A 19394-nucleotide genomic window follows, 5' to 3' on the forward strand; every position below is an offset into this window, starting at 1 on the left:
CTGTTTAAACAGAGAAGTTATAATCATAATATATAATATTTGATGTATTGTTAGTTTAAGGCGATGTGTTATATGTTATGTTATTTAGCCATCGCAACAATCACCTTACCAAATGTTAACACGTAAGTGAATGAAGAAAGTAGGAGAGGTGAAACAACGCTGCGTCTTGGCTCCTCGTTCCGTCCCGAGCCAACATTGTTCCATACGAGGCGCATGCGCGAAACAATGTCATAATAACCTTTTTAAATGCGCAAGAGTATTATTTTATTTTAATTAATTAAACGATAAACTATTTAATAATTTTATGTTGGATGCCAATAATGCGTGAGACGCACTAACGATTGGTATATTGTAAAAAATTATTTTCACGATATAAACCACTATATTTGGAGAATCAAATTTGGGTGCTAGCGCCAGCCCCCATAATTAATTTTATCTGTTTTTTACATAAGGAAAATGAGCATAATCGACGCACAAACGATATGTGATTAATTAAAAGCCGCCCAATCGAATGGTCAAATGAATTTTTAAATTTATTCCATATTTCAATTATTGGGTGCTAACTTTTAAGACCTTATCTTTTGTACCTCTCGAATGTTCAAAATAAACTTTATCTTGAAAGTAAAATTTACAAGAATTATAATAATGATAAATAGAGTGCATGTAAATATTTTGTGCTTAGATAATTTAAAGAATTATTAAGCAGGATTTCTTTTGCTTATAAGTAGTAGCAACGTTTTATATTATTGAATTAAATAGGTAGTTAGCTAATTTCGAAAATTTTTATATTTCATATACAATATATTAATATAGGTATATATACATATCGATGTAAATATCGTAATGGTAATTGTATTTATTTACACGTTAGGATAACGTTCTATAAAAGATTAACTCAATTAATTTAATCTAATTATGTTTTGCTTTATAAAATTAAAATTACAATTGTTGAAATAATAGAACTGCCAATTATATTAATATAATTTTTGATAATACTTTTTAATATCTCAAATTTCAATGATCACTTACAATGTAGCATGAAACATACAGATATTTAAATCCAATATAAAATTTACCATGTTAATTCACTTTTATAGTTACAGGTATTTTGTTTACTGAGCCTGGTATAACTTTCATGTACTCCTAAAGAAAAATGGCATAATATGGAATAAATAGTTAATTGCATAATAATAGAAGTCCGAAGAGTCATAAAAGTAGGACTTTTAGAATATAACACTCAACTTTGTGTAAGACATTATTTTTCTTGATATTTTTGAGTTTTTTCCAATAATTTCAATAATTTTATTAACTTGTTTTGGTTTTGTATATTTACATGTAACATGAACATGGATATGTATTTGTATATGTATATTTATGTATATGCGCATGTTTGTGTGCATATATGCGTATGTGTGTACATTTGTGAGGTTTCGACCCCATGCTCGCCTTACTTGCCAACCCCTATATACATTAACATTTTATATATGATATTATTTCCATATTAGCACTGAGGTAAATATCGCATGCATTTTTTAAAAATGGTGTAGCGAAGAGGCCTAATTTGCTGGAAATGCAAATCTTACTCTTTTATTTTTTAGAAGATATCTTGAATATTTATCTTTTTGATCTTTCGATATGTTGATACTGTGATATATTGTTTTAAAATATTTCTTTTACTTGTCAATATCTCAACATATTTTTTTTAATGCTTATACTTTTCATGGTGTATCTTAATCCACAAAAAACACATTTTATGAAGTAAAAAGTTGCATAATTGCCTTTGTAACTTTCTTACTATTATTTACTTATTTCAATTATTTCAAGCAAAACGTTATGAAAAACTTCGGATCACCATTTTCAACCACCTTCTACATATATTAGTTATATTATAATTCATTACGTTCATGATATATGCCACTAAGTGAATTTCAGTAAGAAACCTTATCTCAATATTTATCAGAAATGTTTTTAAACTAACTATTGAAAGTAATGAAATCTATTTCAAAAATGGCAAAGCTGTCATCAATTACCTTTTACTTAATAAATCACCAATTACATTTAATTGCTCTCCAAAATGATACTTAATCTTCACATAAAATTTTCTGACTTTATAGGACTATTACAAATGTGAACATAGAGTATTGATTTATAATACATGCACACAATCAATATATTTTATATTTTATTATTAAATATATTATCACAATTATGACATTTACATTGTTGGAATGTATAGAGTTTTAGAAGTATAATGATAGAGAGAAAATGAAAATAATAATACAATGTTATAAGTAATTTATTCGTTGAATGCTAGTCACAAAAAATTGATATAAAATTTTATTCTTGCTAGGCTTCTTCACTAACAGTATTTAGTTCGAACCAGAAATATAAATTTAAATGTTCAAAAGGATATATTATTCAAGAATATTTATGCCACCAAAATGAGTTGAACTAAATTTTCATTTTATACATAAAAAAATTCTTTGTATTTAAATAATTTAGTAGTCCTAGCTTTTTTCAAATAATATTCATTGAAATAATAGCAAGCTTTTTATCGTTTTCACCAAATAAATTTCTTAAAATTTATATCAGTACAGATTAAATTATTCGAGAAAATATAGTCCATGTCCATTTTTTTGATTTAACACTTGGATTCTCTCTGTTACAACGATAATCATATAGACCTACTTCTCCCATGAACTAACTATAGACAGTTATAACATTTAAGTTATAACATTTAAGTCAGTTAGAACTGATAACTACATTTTTCTTCTTTAGCGCTTGGCTATTTCAAACAGTTTAAAACTTCAAATCGCCAATTTTGTTCAAAGTTGGTAGACTTATTACCTATACAAAGGTTAACATCTGTGCAGAGTTTTAGATCAAAATATTGATAAGGGGCCGACTTATCAACTGTTCAAAAAATATTGGACTTTTTTTTATTAATTCGATTTCTCGGAGACTAATAAAGATATGGACATGATTCTTTTTTTAAAAGACGCGGAAAGAGTTTCACTTTTAAAATGTAAATAATAAAATACCAAATCATTTATTTATGCCATTGTTATAAACAATTTTTTCAAAAAATCGACGATATCTCAAAAAACGATATTTTTTTTTTAAATTTTTGTACCATCGTGTTCCTTGTCATTTTTTACATAAGAAACCGTTGAGAAAATCGAGTGCCCGGTATCAGAATTAAGATAGCACTAAAATGAAACGCACCGCGCGCTAGCCGCTCGGCCGTCTGCTACTGGTGCGGTTCCAACGTTGCTTGCTGCAATTGCCTTCTTTAAAGAATAAATAATTTCATATTCTAACAGTTTATATGTATTTATTTAAATCATATATAAATTAATTAATTAAATAAGTAATTAAATTTAAATTAAATTTAATGACTTATTTACTTAATATAACGTAATATAAGTAATATAAATGAACTATTATTTTGTACAATCTGAAACAACATTGAATGAAACATTTGCTCTGTGCGTTTGATCGGGTGTGAGAATGACGTATATGCAAAAATATATGGTAGAAAATATAAACACCAATTTGTAATAGCTTCTAGAAGTCTTTAAAAGTCTTTGAATTTCTTACGAAAAAGAATTTATGCTAAATGTGAGGCTTACTTTTACTTTCTTTGCTCGACTACCTGAGTACAGCGAAGGGATCAACAATCAGTGAACGGATTAGCTTCAAAAGTATATATGGTAGAAATTATAAACACCAATTTGTAATCGCTTCTAGAAGTCTTTATTAATGCTAAATGTGAGGCTTACTTTTACTTTGCTCGACTACCTGAGTCACAGTGAAGGGATCAACAATCAGTGAACGGTTTAGCTTCAAAAGTATATATGGTAGAAATTATAAACACTAATTTGTAATAGCTTCTAGAAGTCTTTATTAATGCTAAATGTGAGGCTTACTTTTACTTTTCTCGACTACCTGAGTCATAGCGAAGGGGTCAACAAGGAGCGAGGGGACTAGCTATAAAATATTCTAGATTTAGTTGACTTTGACCTGAAACTGCGATTATTTGTGTTTCTCTAAGCTGAGTCAGTATGCATTCACCATCTGCCTGCGCCACGTAGCAGTTGCATCTGGAAGAAGGTACATTTTGAAAAACTGCGATTTTGAAGTTATTTGTGTGTTTTCGTGTTATGATTCAAGTAGCTTAATTATGAGTTTTAATTATTCTGTATGTAAAAACATTTTTCATCTTCATAACAATAGTCGTGAAGGTTGTTTTCAGCCACCTCCAAACTGTATTTATGTAGAATTCCGCTCGTATCTGGAAAAAGGAGATGTTTTGTGTCCAACTTGTAAAAGAAAATGTTATAAAGTAATAGCTAATCGAAAATTGGAAGGTAGTGTGCAAAGTTCAATTAAAGATGTCGGATTGCATCATGGAAATGATCATGAAGTAAAGCACATGGAAACAAAAATGGTATGTTCAGAGAAGTACAATTTTAATATAGACGATGAATTCAAGCTTGAAGGAAATAATCAACGTGATTATGTACTAAAAGCATTAAATGAATTGAATGATAAATTACATTTAAATAATATAAGGTTGATTGATCTAAAAAATCCTCGTATAGTTAAAGACAAAATTAATGCTCTCGTTGATTATTTGAAAGCTGCGATTCTAAGGGAACATAAAAATAATGATCAAAAGCATGAAAATAAAGATACTAGTGTGTTAGATTCTAATTTTATCGATGAATTGAAAGAAAAGTATAAAAAAGCTACTACTTGGTTTGAAAAAATTCACATTTTAACAATTTTTCCACTTTCATGGAGTATACGTAAAATTCAAAAAGAAGTAGGGTTCTCTCTTTATATTGCTTCAACCGCTAAAAAACTTTGCGATGCAAACAAGAAAAAATATCGTAACTGATAAGACAATAGAAAATGTAACATCATTTTTTTTGCAAGATGATATCAGTCGAATCTGCCCTGGGATGAAAGACTGTAAAAGTGTAAAAACTAATGAGAAACGAGAAAATATTAGAAAAAGATTATTACTCCATAGTCTTAAAGAAGCATACGCACTATTTAAAGAATAGTTTCCAGAAGATAAGATTGGATTCTCTACATTCTGTCAGTATCGACCAAAACAATGTGTTCTAGTGAGTGATTTAAAAGGGTTTCATAATATTTGTCTTTGTATATATCATTAAAATAATAAGTTAATGTTGGATGGGGCTTATAAGTTTTTAAAAGATAATGATACAATTCCGATAAATCAAAACGAAATTTTTAAACATATACTATGTAATAATCCAATTGAGGCATGTAGCTATAATGCATGTTTTGAATGTCCTGGCTTTGGTTTCTTAGCTAATAAATTACTAACTTTTTTCATAAACAATTTAATTAGTAGTATCAAATTCAAACAATGGAAGAATGTGAATGGCATACACCAATTAATTGATGTTGAGATAATTAGAGAACAGTATGTCCATGAACTAACAGTGCAGTTTGTTAATAAATTTGGCGTGCATGATTACGTAACGAAATGTTAACGTGATTTTGTACGAACAACAATTACGAATTTGCAGGATAATAAACTTGTTGTAATAATGGATTTTGCTGAAAATTATATATGTCAATTTCAAGATGAAATTCAATCCGCGTATTATACTAAAGATCAAATAACTATACATCCTTTTTCAGTTTACAAAAAAATTAACGGTAAAGTCGAGCAAAAAAGTTTAGCTGTTATATCTGGAAGTTTAAAATATAATTCATATGCAGTTTTATTATATCAAAAAAAATTAATTGAATTCGTCAAAAATACATTTCAAAATACTGTAAAAAAAATTATTTATGTTAGTGATGGTGCCGGAAGGCAATATAAAAATAGAATGAATTTTCTAAACTTAGTTCGTCATTACAGCATTTATTCTATTAGAGTAGAGTGGCATTTTTTTGCAATTTGTCATGGTAAAAGTCCGTGTGATGGAATTGGTGGAGGTATACTACTGTGGGCAAAAAGTAAGGTGAATTTGTTTGTAAAATGAAAAATCTTTATTTATTCTTCTACATCAATGTCATCCCCTTCGAAGTAATCCCCTCCCGATAAAATACACTTATGCCAACGTTTTTTCCAATCCTCGAAACATGCCAAATAGTCCCTTTCCGGTATAGCCATCAGCGCCTTCTTCGATTCAGCTCTTATCTCCTCAATCGACTCGAAACGCGTTCCCCGGAGTGGTCTCTTGAGTTTTGGGAATAGCCAGAAGTCACATGGAGCCAAATCAGGCGAATACGGTGGTTGCGGAACGATATGCGTCGAATTTTTGGCGAAATGGTCACGAAGAACGAGTGCAGTGTGAGATGGTGCATTATCGTGATGCAAAAACCAAGAGTTGTTGGCCCATAATTCTGGTCTTTTTAGACGAATTGCTTCACGCAAACGACGTATAACGCTCAAATAATATTCCTTATTAACAGTTTGGCCGGGTGGAAGGAATTCATAGTGCACCACACCACGAAAATCGAAGAAAACTGTCATCATGACCTTGATTTTTGAACGACTTTGACGTGCTCTTTTCGGTCTGGCCTCGCCTTTAGCACGATATTCGCTTGATTGGTCGGTTGTTTCAGGGTCGTAAGCATAAATCCAAGTCTCATCTCCCGTAATCATGCATTTGAGCTTGTCCTGATAGTCAGAAAGCATTGTTTCACACACATCAACGCGGCGACTTTTTTGCAAGAAATTGAGCGTTTTCGGTACCAAACGAGATTTGACTTTTCGTAGGCCCAAATGGTCTTTCAAAATTGTTTTCACAGATCCTTCTGATATTCCGATCATATCAGTAAGGTCTCTAACAGTCAACCGACGATTTTCGAGCACTAATTCCTTCACTTTATTGACGTGTTGGTCATCTGTTGACGTCGATGGTCGTCCGGAGCGCTCCAAGTCATCAACACGTTCTCGACCCTCTTTGAAGTCTTTGTACCACTTATAAACATTTTTCTGCGATATGGTAGAATCACCAAAGGCCTTTCGCAACATCCTCAACGTTTCCACAGCCGAAATTTCATTCCGCAAACAAAATTTGATGGCACTTCTTTGCTCAATTAAATCAGACATTGTAAAAATCGAAACATGCACTCTTGGTCGTTTGGTAAACACAAGCGTAAATATATTACTGATGATGACATTAACATGAAATTTGTCCCAGATGTCATTCGCAGTCCTACCAACTCAAGAAAAAAAGAACTAGCCCGAAATGTTAAGCCCGCGAAGTTTAAATTGGAAATTCACCTTACTTTTTGCCCACAGTAGTAAAAAGATTAGCTCGACGAGAAAGCTTGCTCGGTAAAATCATAAGTAATTCTGCAGAATTTTACAAATGGGCGAAGCAAGCTATGCCTAAAATAACGTTTATTTACTGTAGTCAAGAAGAATATGAAATTTTTGAAAGTAGCATGTATAGTCAATTAAAAGATGCTCTTACTATACAAGGAACACAATCACTGCATGCATTCATTCCAGTTAGTGATGACAATACAACGGAAATTAAAGTAAAAAAAACTTTATACTCTTCTGAATTTGAAATAAGACGCATAATTTAAAGGTTTTTTTTTGTAAAATTACTTGTAAATAACTTAATAACAGTATTATGGTGTAGGTCCGATAAAAAAACATTTTTAATGCGGCCGCATCCTAAAGATGCGTCGGTCTCAAGCCCGCTCAAACGCAGAGAGCAAATGTTTAATTTCAATATTATATCAGATTGTATAAAAAAATAGTTCATTTACATTACTTAATTAATACATTTATATATTATTTAAATAAATACATATAGACTGTTAGAATATGAAATTATTTACTCTTTAAAGAAGGCAATTGCAGCAAATAACGTTGGAACCGCACGAGTAGCAGACGGCCGAGCGGCCGAGCGGCTAGCGCGCGGTTCGTTTCATTTTAGTGCTGTCTTAATCCTAATAGCGGGCACTCGATTTTCTCAACGGTTTCTTATGTAAAAAATGACAAAGAACACGATGGTACAAAAATTAAAAAAAAAATATCGTTTTTTGAGATATTGTCGATTTTTTGAAAAAATTGTTTATAACAATGGCATAAATAAATGATTTGGTATTTTATTATTTATATTTTAAAAGTGAAACTCTTTCCACATCTTTTAAAAAAAGAATCATGTCCATATCTTTATTAGTCTCCGAGAAATCGAATTAATAAAAAAAAGTCCAATATTTTTTGAACAGTTGATAAGTCGGCCCCTTATCAATATTTTGATCGAAAACTCTGCACAGATGTTGACCTTTGTATAGGTAACAAGTCTACCAACTTTGAACAAACTTGGTGATTTGAAGTTTTAAACTGTTTGAAATAGCCAAGAATTGCTCAGCTTTAGAAAACTGATGCATATCGGAAGTTGAAGTAACGCTAGCTGTTGTAATTAATAGCATAACTTCCTTATTATCTATGACTGATGTATCATTCATTCCAGAGTTTTTTTTCATTTTGTACTTAATACTCTCCTCTTGCTGAATTTTTCCCTCATGAATGTTAATCCTTATCTTAACAACTCTGTCTTTTATAACAGTATGTTACTCTTACACCAATGTTTTTTAGTTTCTAATTGTTTAAGGTTGATTAAAATTAAAAGTTGATGTCGCATTTGTAGTACAACTTTAGATTCTAGAGGAACAGGTTTTAACTTTTCTCCGATTCCGAAGCTACTTGTGCTACAATAGATATAATCTAATAAATAACCAGAACTAATCCAAATTTCCTACAATTTCATACCAAACCTAGTAGATTTTTGCTTCATATATTGTTTCAGAACCGTCCTGCCAAACATTTTTATCATTATTTTAATAATGTATAAAGCAGTATTGAAAAACTAAATTGTTGAATATAAAAAAAAAATTTTATGTTGAATATTAATAATAAATTGTTGAATATTTTTTCTGAAGATGTTAACCATTTTCTTGAAGATGTTAACTAATTCACCAAGCTTGGTGGTGCTTGTAACGGTCCTATCTATGAGCTATTTATTAAAACACTGAATTACTGCAACTAGTCTAACGTATCTATCAGTTTATTCAAATTAACACATTAAGCGGCGCTACCTCACTGTTTACTCGATTGTATTCATATAAGAGTCAAATCAAAATAAATAGCGTGACGTCACAAAGTAATAGATATAGATATAGTGATTTTTGTTATTAAGAAAAATTTGTTAATTAGAGATAATTTTAATATAACAAAGTATTTATTATACGAGGTGTGATCAAAAACTAAGGTGAATTTTTATTTTTCTCAAAAAATATTTATTTATTCATCAATTTTTATTTTATCTCCTTCAAAGTAATCCCCCTCGGATATAATGCACTTGTGCCAACGCTTTTTCCAATCCTCAAAGCATTTCAAAAAATCATTTTTTGTGATCTTGTTTAGTTCATCCTTCGATGCCGTCTTTTTCTCCTCAATCGTGGCAAAACGCCGTCCTTTCATGGGCCTCTTCAGTTTTGGGAACAAGAAGAAGTCACAGGGGGCCAGATCTGGGGAATACGGTGCCTGTGACATCGTTACTGTGTTGGTTTTAGCCAAAAATTCGCGCACAAGCAACGATGTGTGAGCAGGGGCGTTATCATGGTGCAAAAGCCAATTTTTATTTTTCCACAAATTCGGACGTTTCTGGTGGATTGCTTCGCGCAAATTGCGCATAACTTGCAGGTAATATTCTTTATTTACTGTTCTACCCTGTGGCAAGAACTCATGATGCACCACGCTCCTGCAGTCAAAGAAAACTGTAAGCAAAACCTTTATATTTGATCGAACTTGGCGTGCTTTTTTTTGGTCTTGGTGATCCAGAATGCCTCCACTGGGACGATTGAGTCTTAGTCTCGACGTCATAACCGTATACCCATGTTTCGTCACCTGTTATAACCCTGTTGAGTAAATCTGGATCATCGTTGACGTCATTCAGTAGCTCTTGGGCGATGCTCATGCGACGTTTCTTTTGGTCGAAATTGAGCAATTTCGGAACAAACTTCGCTGACACACGTCTCATGTCTAAAACACTCGTCAAAATTGATTGGCACGAACCAAATGAGATGCCAATATCATCAGCAATTTCTCTAATGGTAATTCGACGATTTCCCAACACTATTTTCTTCACTTCTTCAACATTCTCAACAGTTGTTGATGTGCTGTGGCGTCCAGAACGAGGTTCGTCGTCGGTGTCTTCTCGGCCTTGGAAGAGTTTATACCACTTGTAAACATTTTTTTGGCTTAAAGTAGACTCACCGTATGCCACTTTCAGCATTTAAAGTGTTTTGGAACATTTGATTCCATTTTTCACACAAAATTTAATGCAAACTCTTTGATCCATGTTTTTAGATCGAATTTGATCAAATCGTGGAGCACGCAAAACACTTCTAACCTTGATGCCTCTCACAAACAAACCAAACATACTACAAAGCTGAAATTTGGAACGTATGTTCTAGACGAGTGTACCGACATAACCAAATAAAAAAGTCGAAGATCGAACGGACGTAGCCCGCTAAATTTCAAAATTCACCTTACTTTTTGATCACACCTCGTATAAATTTAAGTACGTAGATTCAGAATATAATAACACAAATTGCATTTAATTATGAAATAATAATGAATTTTAATATGCAAAGTTGATTTATTTATTACGCTAACATTATGAAATATTAGAAAAATGTTAATAATCCATATGCAAAATGAATAAGTATAGAACACGAGTAAGAATTGGTTTCATTAATAACAGCTTAATAATAACTGTTATTAGTAAATAAACAATTAATAATTTATTTAAACAATAAGCTGTATATAAAACGAAAGTATTAATTTTATACTTGATAATGATAGCTTTATGACTTAGCAATCTTAGATAATTAATCTAATAATTGCATTATGAGATTAGGAAAAACCGTTACAAATATGAAAAATTAGTTATAATTCAAATGTTATTAATTAATTTAAATAATTAATTTTGGAAAATACTTCAAAAATTAATCAACTATAAAGTTATATGAAATTTTAATAATTTTCTATTGTAAATATTGTAATATCATGTTAATTAACTATATTAGTTAATAACTTTTGATGACACTATTTGCGATAATTGTATATTATATGAAATCAACAAATAACAAATTTGGTAAAGTTTACATGTGTTAAAAGCTTAATATTAATGGTTATTTACTTGTAAATTAAGAAAACTCATTTCTGAAAATTCATGAATGTATTGTAATAGGGGGATAAATCTACAAAATGAGAAATTTATTTAAGAACAAACTCCCACGATGCAGAGCAAACCGCCGCTCCGTTAACACGTATGTTAATACGTGTATTCGCCTTGACGTCAGCTGACTTAACTTAGTTGTCTTCGATCAAGCAGAGTTGAACTCACCTTAAGTCACGTGCCTTGTGATACTCGATGAGTTTTAAGTGTAATCGACTTTGCTCCTAATCCACTTAATCCCCTAGCTGTAACCGGATTAAAACCTAAGCCTTTTTCAATTGTTTAAACTATTAGGAAAAATTATATGACGAAATCGGCGAATAAGTTTAATAGATTTTATTAATAAAAAATCTCTACAGTCTTTGTCGGGCCGAAAGACTGACGCACGCGAATAGGATTTACAATTAAATAACTTTCGGTGAGAAAGAGAGAGAGAGAAGATACGAATATTGGCGCGATCTAACGCTCGACGCGAATATAAAAAAAAATCAACGCTAACTCTGTTGGACAAAATACCAAATATATTTTGTCACGCGATAATTAAAGGAGGTTCACCGACCCTGCGGTGCAATTACGGTGATCAGCCGTAATTGTTGAAGCAAATTAAAGGTGCTCCTCAGATCAGAATCAGCTGTGCTGCCTCGATCGCGAATCTGCTTTAATAGCTGTTTCTGTGATGCTGCTACTGTCGTTGCTTCCTCGCTCACCCTTTCACACGTATCCAAAATCCAGGTAACTTTTTATTGGCAAATCGGTGAAACACTGTGCTAAACTATTTGGCGGTACTACACAAGTAACAGCTGAGACGTAACTGCTAATTCAAAAGATCGCGCGCCCCCTCTCTCTCTCAATACTTAAAACTAACGCGCGAAAATCAGAATCGCGAACGGTTCGATTAATTGAATCGACTACCGTTGCAGTATCTCGAATGTTCGATGACATCTCTCCTGCAAAAATAAGCGGGAAAATCTGTGTATAAATAGGCCCACCTTTGCACAGGCTAACATTCACTTATAGCCTTGCAAGGTGAGCGCATGAGTCTGAATACACTTGGCTAATACCTAAGTTCTTTCTCTCATTGTAATTAACTGAGCAAGACCATTTCTTCCTTATAATTCGGGCTCGACTTATAGAACATCTCGCGCTATAAGAAACTTGGGCCGAATCATATCCTATCCAAGAAAGACTTTAGCTCTGCTTATGGGACAATTCGCACTATAAGAAACTAGGGCATCGTCTGACTTTCCCTGAAACTTTGTATTTATTTTTATATATATTTGATCTATTTATTATTATTAGAGTACATTTGATTTATCTATTTATTTTATTGACAAGTAGAGTGAAATTATTAGAAACCAATTCTTATTCTTTAGCTAGATTCGAGAGATCGAATTATTATTATTTATAAGTGATACGAACATCACACGCTGTAGAGATTTTTATCACAGTTATCGCGCTTCTTCTAATGGAGAAAATACGGAAATTTTGAAACAGAGATATTTCACGGCTATCGAGTACCTTTGTGGGGACGGGAAGCCCACAGGAACGATTCACAGGAAGGTAAGGTAGGAAAGGACTTTTAGTAGAAAGTAAAACTTTCATCTCAACTCAACGCAATAATCCATCTATTTGGAAAGAACATACAATAAAATTAGATTATTGTTTTTGACATATATATTAATAATTTTGAAAAATAAGAGCGGTGCAATTAAAACGAGCAAGGGTTCAATTTTTTTGCCTTGTTTCTTTGCAAAAATATTAAGTATTACTAAAGATATCGCAGTTGCGAAAAATGAAAAAATAATCATAGTTTTTAATTTTTTTTGGGATAACTGAAAGGGTTCAATTAAAAAAATTAGCATTTTTGGAGGATTTAATTAGAGATATTTCGAATGGTATTTTTTGTCATAGTTCATTATACTTTGCAGGCTGGGGTAACGGGGGTTGATTCCAATGTGTCAAGCTCCTCCTTTTATACCCGTTCCCGCTGGAACCTCTTACCCTCAAACACTCTTTTTACGCTCTTTTTTATTTTGTGATTTTACAAATTGAATTGCAAAACATTAAATATTTATATTAGAGGTCCGCTTTTTCCATTAAAATACATTTTTGATTACTCTTTAATTTCGTATGAGTACAGATTATTTTTTACAATTTTGGCTTATTTTATATATTGGTTTAAAGATATAAATGATGATATCTCAAGTTAATAAACTGTAATTATAGTAAAAAATTATATGTACTTATAGCTTATAATTAAATAAACCAATATGTTAAAAAAGAATGTCAAAAATTACTATTGTTTAATGATTTATGGAATTTTTTCACTTTTCAGTTTATTAACAAATTGCGATATCTCGGCTTTGACGCAATCTTTCAACTTAATTCAAATTTTGCTTATTTATTTGATAACCATTATTCATTACATAAAATTAGTTTTGTTGAACTAAATTATTAATTTTTTATTTATTAATAACATAATTTCCGTAGAAATTATACATATTAAATCGTATGATTTCTTTTCGTGATGTTTGTTTCATCACAATTATTGTTATTTGTTCATAAAGAGTAAATACATATTTACAATTAAAAAACCATAATAATAAATAGATAATTTATATAAAATAACACATATTCGTAAAGCGGAGATCTTATTCTACAAATTTGAGTGATGAGTCGATTGAAAGTTAATTAAATATATTGTTTTTCATGAATTATATGGAGAAAATTAATTAACTATATTGTTTTTTATGAACTATAAGGAGAGAATATATCTAGATATATAAGTAAACAAGTCACATAGTAAAATTGATTGTAATGTAGCGGGTTGTCAACGTATAGGCGCTATCATAGGACAGGAACTAACACAAACGTTACATTATCCCCTCTTAACCCATTAAGGCCCAAGCCAAAACTGGAAGAGATATCGTCAAACTAACTATGCGATTCATAGGCAAATCGAAAAAAGAAATACCCGTGTTTTTTCTTTTGCCATTTGCAATTGTTCATAAAAAGTTATTTAAACAAATTACCAAAAAAGTTATTGTTTATCAAATCTAATTGCGGAAATCGGTTCTACGGGAAAAAACATGAAAAAAATGTATGTAACATTTTTTTGCCGGACTTCAATTTGTCATGAAAAACAGCTATCAAGCATTGAATTGATACCGACAGTCACAAGTGATTCAACCTGATGGTTGAGTTCAGTTCTGTTGGAAAAAATTTTTTTTCATTGTGAAAATTTGTAAACCGTGTTAGAGATCACGTTTGAGTGTCGGTCTAACGGTTTTACAGAAAATTTAGAGGTTTTGTTTCTTGATACAAAAATTTGATTTCTATTTGACTTACAGCGAAAATCTATAATTTCTTGTAAATTGCTGTCTATTTTTGAACGAAGTAAATGTGACAAGGCGGATGGCTAAAGATTTAACCAATTTTGTTGAGGATGATGATATCGATGATTCCCGAGCTCATGTCGATATATCGTTTATTCCCGGAGATCACGAAAGCTCAGATGGGGATTCTGTTTGCAATGTTGACGAAAATATATCATTTGAATTGATTTCTGTTGGTTCGTATGAACATATAAAAAGCGCACTCAAAAACTATTAGAACCCAATCACGTTTACGATGGCAAGTATTAGATTTGAATGATACCTCAACTGTGAATAACGATGATCCATTCAACGTTCAATCCATTTCCTTTTGTATTCTAAAAACTCTTTGCAATTATTTGAATTATATTTCTCAAATTCAATGAAAAATCATATAATAGAAGCTACAACTGAAAACAATTTTGAATTAAGTATGAATGATCTAGAAAAATTTATTTTTATCATAATCGTTACTATTTTCAATTTGAGAAAGAATCTCCGTGACTATTGATCAACTAAAAAAATCTTACGATGTCCAGTTATTTCTAAACTTATGACAAGAAATAAATTTATTGAAATTAAGAAGAAAATAAGATTTTATAAACTTCAAGACGAAAATAAAAATGATAAAGTTTGGAAAATTAGAAGTTTGTATGATTCTTTTCGTGAAAATAGTATGCAGTTTGGTTTTTTTCATTACAACTTATCAATAGATGAGATAATGGTAAAATATTTCGAGAAGTTTGGCATAAAACAGTGTATATGAAATAACCCAATCAGATTTGGAATAAAATTATAGGCCCTTTGTTCCTCAGATGAATATTTATATGAACTGGATATTTATACAGGTAAAGCAGGACTCGATGAACGGAACTCTCTAGTTGCTGTTTGTTTGGGATCGAAAGTCGTTATCAAGTTGCTTTCGCCTTTACTACAAGTAACTAATAAAGATCTTCCTAACTAGGAAACCACCCCAACCCTCCGCCTCCGATTTTTCTGCAATTGAGATATGTTATAGTTCGTAAAAAAATAAAAAACCCGTATTTTTTTTTATCTGCGGAAAAAGCTATCTAAGGGATGAAACCCACCCCCAAAAAACAGACCCAAAAGCAGTTCTATAACAATATCTTTAGATATAATGAAAATTTTTTTATCAAACAAAAAAACACAAGATACTTATAAAAAAAGTAACAGACACACATCAATTTGGTCCCCGGTGGTTGCAACCCCTACGTTATATATATAGAGGAAAAACTGTATTTTTAAGTGCATTATTACCTTACAAAATCAAAAAATTATAATAAAAAAATTAAAAAAATGAATTTCTAGTAGAAAATGATAAAACAAAATTGAGATGTTTCGGGGTTTTCCTATTATCTATTATTTCGAGGGTGATCTACCCCTTAATTTTATTAATACAATATAAGCAGTTGTTAATCGCAGATTATGTTGGTTATTTCATGTTCTATGACGCTCAAAAAAGCCAAACACATGTATACTTTTGTTCTGCCTAATAAACTATTTAGAGGGTGAAAGCTACCTCCGAAAGCTACCTCTCAACAAAATTTTATAGCGAATTTTTCATATTTTATGCAGTTTCCGACGAAATAAACTCTAAGAAATTCTTTTAAAAAATCTCAGCTATATATATGGATTTCGTCTACAGGGGTTGCAACCCAACCCCCTAAAACGCCTGACAGAAAAGATACGTTTTCAAATATTTTCTTGGAAAAATTTTCCAGAACAAATGAAGTTTATGAAATTCCGTTTAAAATCTAACATAAAATTATACAGTATCCGTCACCAGGGGCTGCTACCCCTTCATTAGAGAGGGAATGAAGCATTCATTTGTTACCCTGATCCTCTACAATCCCGAAATCAATTTCCTTAACCCTCGAGCTGGTTACCCTGCCACGCTCGAAACCTGAACTCCTACACCTCAATTTCATCAACCTTCGAGCTGGTTACCCTGCCACGCTGTAACCCCAAACTCCTACACACCAATTTTATCAACCCTCGAGCTGGATATTCTGCCACGCTTAACCCCAAACTCTTAACACTAGTTTCCTTACTCCCGAATTGTATTGATCCATGAGATGTATATCCTGCCAAGCTGTAACACCAAATTCTTAACCATAAATTCCTTAACCTACGAGCGGGTTACACTGCCTTGCTCTAACCTCAAACTCCTATTCCCCAATTTCATTAATCCTCGAGCCGAATATCCTGCCATGCTGTAACCCCAAATTCTTAACCCCAATTTCCTTAACCCTCGAGCTTGTTACCCTGCCACTTTCTAGCTCCGAACACGTACACCCGCATTTCATCAAACTTCGAGCTGCTTACCCTGCCATGCTGTAACCCCAAACTCTTCACCCTAATTTCCTTAACCTTCGAGCTAGTAACCCTGCCATGCTGTAACCTCAAATTCTTAACCCTAATTTCCTTAACCCTCGAGCTGGTTACCCTCCCTCACCCTAACCTCGAACCCCTACTCTCTAATTGCATTAATTCTCTAGCTGGATATTCTGCCACGTCTTAACCCCAATCTCTTAACCCTAATTTCCTTAACCCTCGAGCTGGTTACCCTCCCTCTCTCTAACCTCGAATTTGTACTCCCGATTTGTATGAATCCCTGAGATAGATATCCTGTCACGCTCCAACCCCAAATTCTTAACCCGTTTTTCCTTAACCTTCGAGCTAGTAACCCTGCCACGCTCTAACCCCGAACTCCTACACCCCAATTTCATCAACCCTCGAGCTGGTTACCCTGCCATGCTGTAACCCCAAACTCTTAACACTACAGTCGAACTCCCGGCACTTCTCGCTCTTGGGAGTCGCTCGCCCCGGCACTTCTCGGTGAGCGGCAGCCAATCAGAGCTTACGGCCAGGTATGGGCATACTGTAGCTTGCCGCGTGGGCCCATGGGGCACTCAAAAATAGTTAGTTCAAAATAAGCAGCTGCGCCTTATATTAAACAAAATTCATACGTTAACAACAAAGAATAATTAATATGATAGTCAACTTTTTTTTGATAATTTAAAAAATTGAACGCAAATAAATTTTATTTATGATTTCTACATATGTATAGGTAATAATTAGTTATTTAATTTCTTTGTAAAACATGAACGAACGAAATACTTCTTTTTTTTAATACCATATTTTTTTATATTTTCGTTACTTTTTTATTATAAAAATAAATCGCTAAAAATTTTTTTTCTTTAAAAAAATTAAAAGCATCAATTGGTTTGACGAGAAAATCTAAGACATTCTCTATCGCGTTTTTTTTTGTCAAATTCTAATTTGTTAGTGTAAAATCATTATAAAGGGGTTCATAAGATTAAAATCGGATTATCTGCATCCATAAAACTAAAAGTTTGAAGTCGGATTATCCATACATATTCGGAAATCTATTGAAATTATAAAGAGGAAAGAATAAGCCTTCCAATAAGGCCGGAAGAGAAATAGAGACCCCCTGGTATGCAAGGGGCAGTGTACGGCCCTGCCCCTTGAGAAGTGCCGCGTCGCAGCCAGCGAGAAGTGCGGGGGCGCAAGAAGTGCCGCAACGAGAAGTGCCGGGGGTTCGACTGTAATTTCTTTAAATCTCGAGTTTGTTACCCTCCCTCTCTCTAACCTCGAACTTGTACTCCCGAATTGTATTAATCCCTGAGATGGATATCCTGCCACGCTGTAACCCCAAATTCTTAACCCTAATTTCCTTAACCTTCGAGCTAGTAACCCTGCCACGCTCTAACCGCGAACTTCTACACCCCAATTTCATCAAACCTCGAGCTGGTTACCCTGCTATGCTGTAACCCCAAACTCTTAACCCTAATTTCCTTAATCCTCGAGCTGGTTACCCTCATTCACCCTAACCTCGAACCCCTAATCTCTAATTGCATTATTCGTCCACCTGGATATTCTGCCACGTTGTAACCCTAAACTCTTAACCCTAATTTCCTTAACCCTCGAGCTGGTTACCCGGCCACGCTCTAACCCCGAACTCCTACACCCCAATTTCATTAAACCTCTAGCTTGTTACCCTGCCACGCTCCAACTCCGAACACCTACACCCGCATTTCATCAACCCTCGAGCTATCTAACCTGTCACCCTGATAACCTAATCTCTTAACCCTAGTTTCCTTAACGCTCGAGCAGGTTACATTCTTTCGCTATAACCACAAACTGCTACTCCAGAATTTCATTAATCCTCGAGCTGGATATTCTGCCATGCTGTCTCCCAAACTCTTAACCCCAATTTCCTTAACCCTCTAGCTTGTTATGCCACACTCTAATTCCGAACTCCTACACCCGCATTTAATCAATCCTCGAGCTGGTTAACCAGCTACGCTGTAATCCGTAACTCGTACACCCCAATTTCATCAACCCTCGCGCTGGCTACCTTGACACCCTGTAAACCCAAACTCTTAACCCTAATTTCCTTAACCTTCGAGCTAGTAAAGCTGCCACGCTCTAACCGCGAACTTCTATACCCCAATTTCATCAAACCTCGAGCTTTTTACCCTGCTATGCTGTAACCCCAAACTCTTAACCCTAATTTCCCTAATCCTCGAGCTGGTTACCCTCCCTCTCCCTAACCTCGAACCCCTAATCTCTAATTGCATTAATCCTCCAGCTGGATATTCTGCCACGTTGTAACCCCAAACTCTTAACCCTAATTTCCTTAACCCTCGAGCTGGTTACCCGGCCACGCTCTAACGCCGAACTCCTAAACCCCGATTTCATTAAACCTCTAGCTTGT

General features: G+C 33.1%; 1 long non-coding RNA gene across 1 annotated transcript in view; it reads left to right on the plus strand.

The window, feature by feature from the left end:
- The first annotated feature begins 604 nt into the window (after window positions 1-604).
- LOC131675644 (uncharacterized) overlaps window positions 605-19394 on the plus strand; it is a 152628-nt gene continuing 133838 nt past the window's right edge. The window contains exons 1-2 of the long non-coding RNA XR_009303093.1: window positions 605-759; window positions 1098-1247. This is a non-coding gene — a long non-coding RNA (uncharacterized LOC131675644). The remainder of the gene's footprint in view (window positions 760-1097; window positions 1248-19394) is intronic.

This window comes from Phymastichus coffea, unplaced genomic scaffold (genome assembly GCF_024137745.1).
Source record: "Phymastichus coffea isolate CEN01 unplaced genomic scaffold, Cenicafe_Pcof_1.1 PCOF00027, whole genome shotgun sequence".
Taxonomy (NCBI): domain Eukaryota; kingdom Metazoa; phylum Arthropoda; class Insecta; order Hymenoptera; family Eulophidae; genus Phymastichus; species Phymastichus coffea.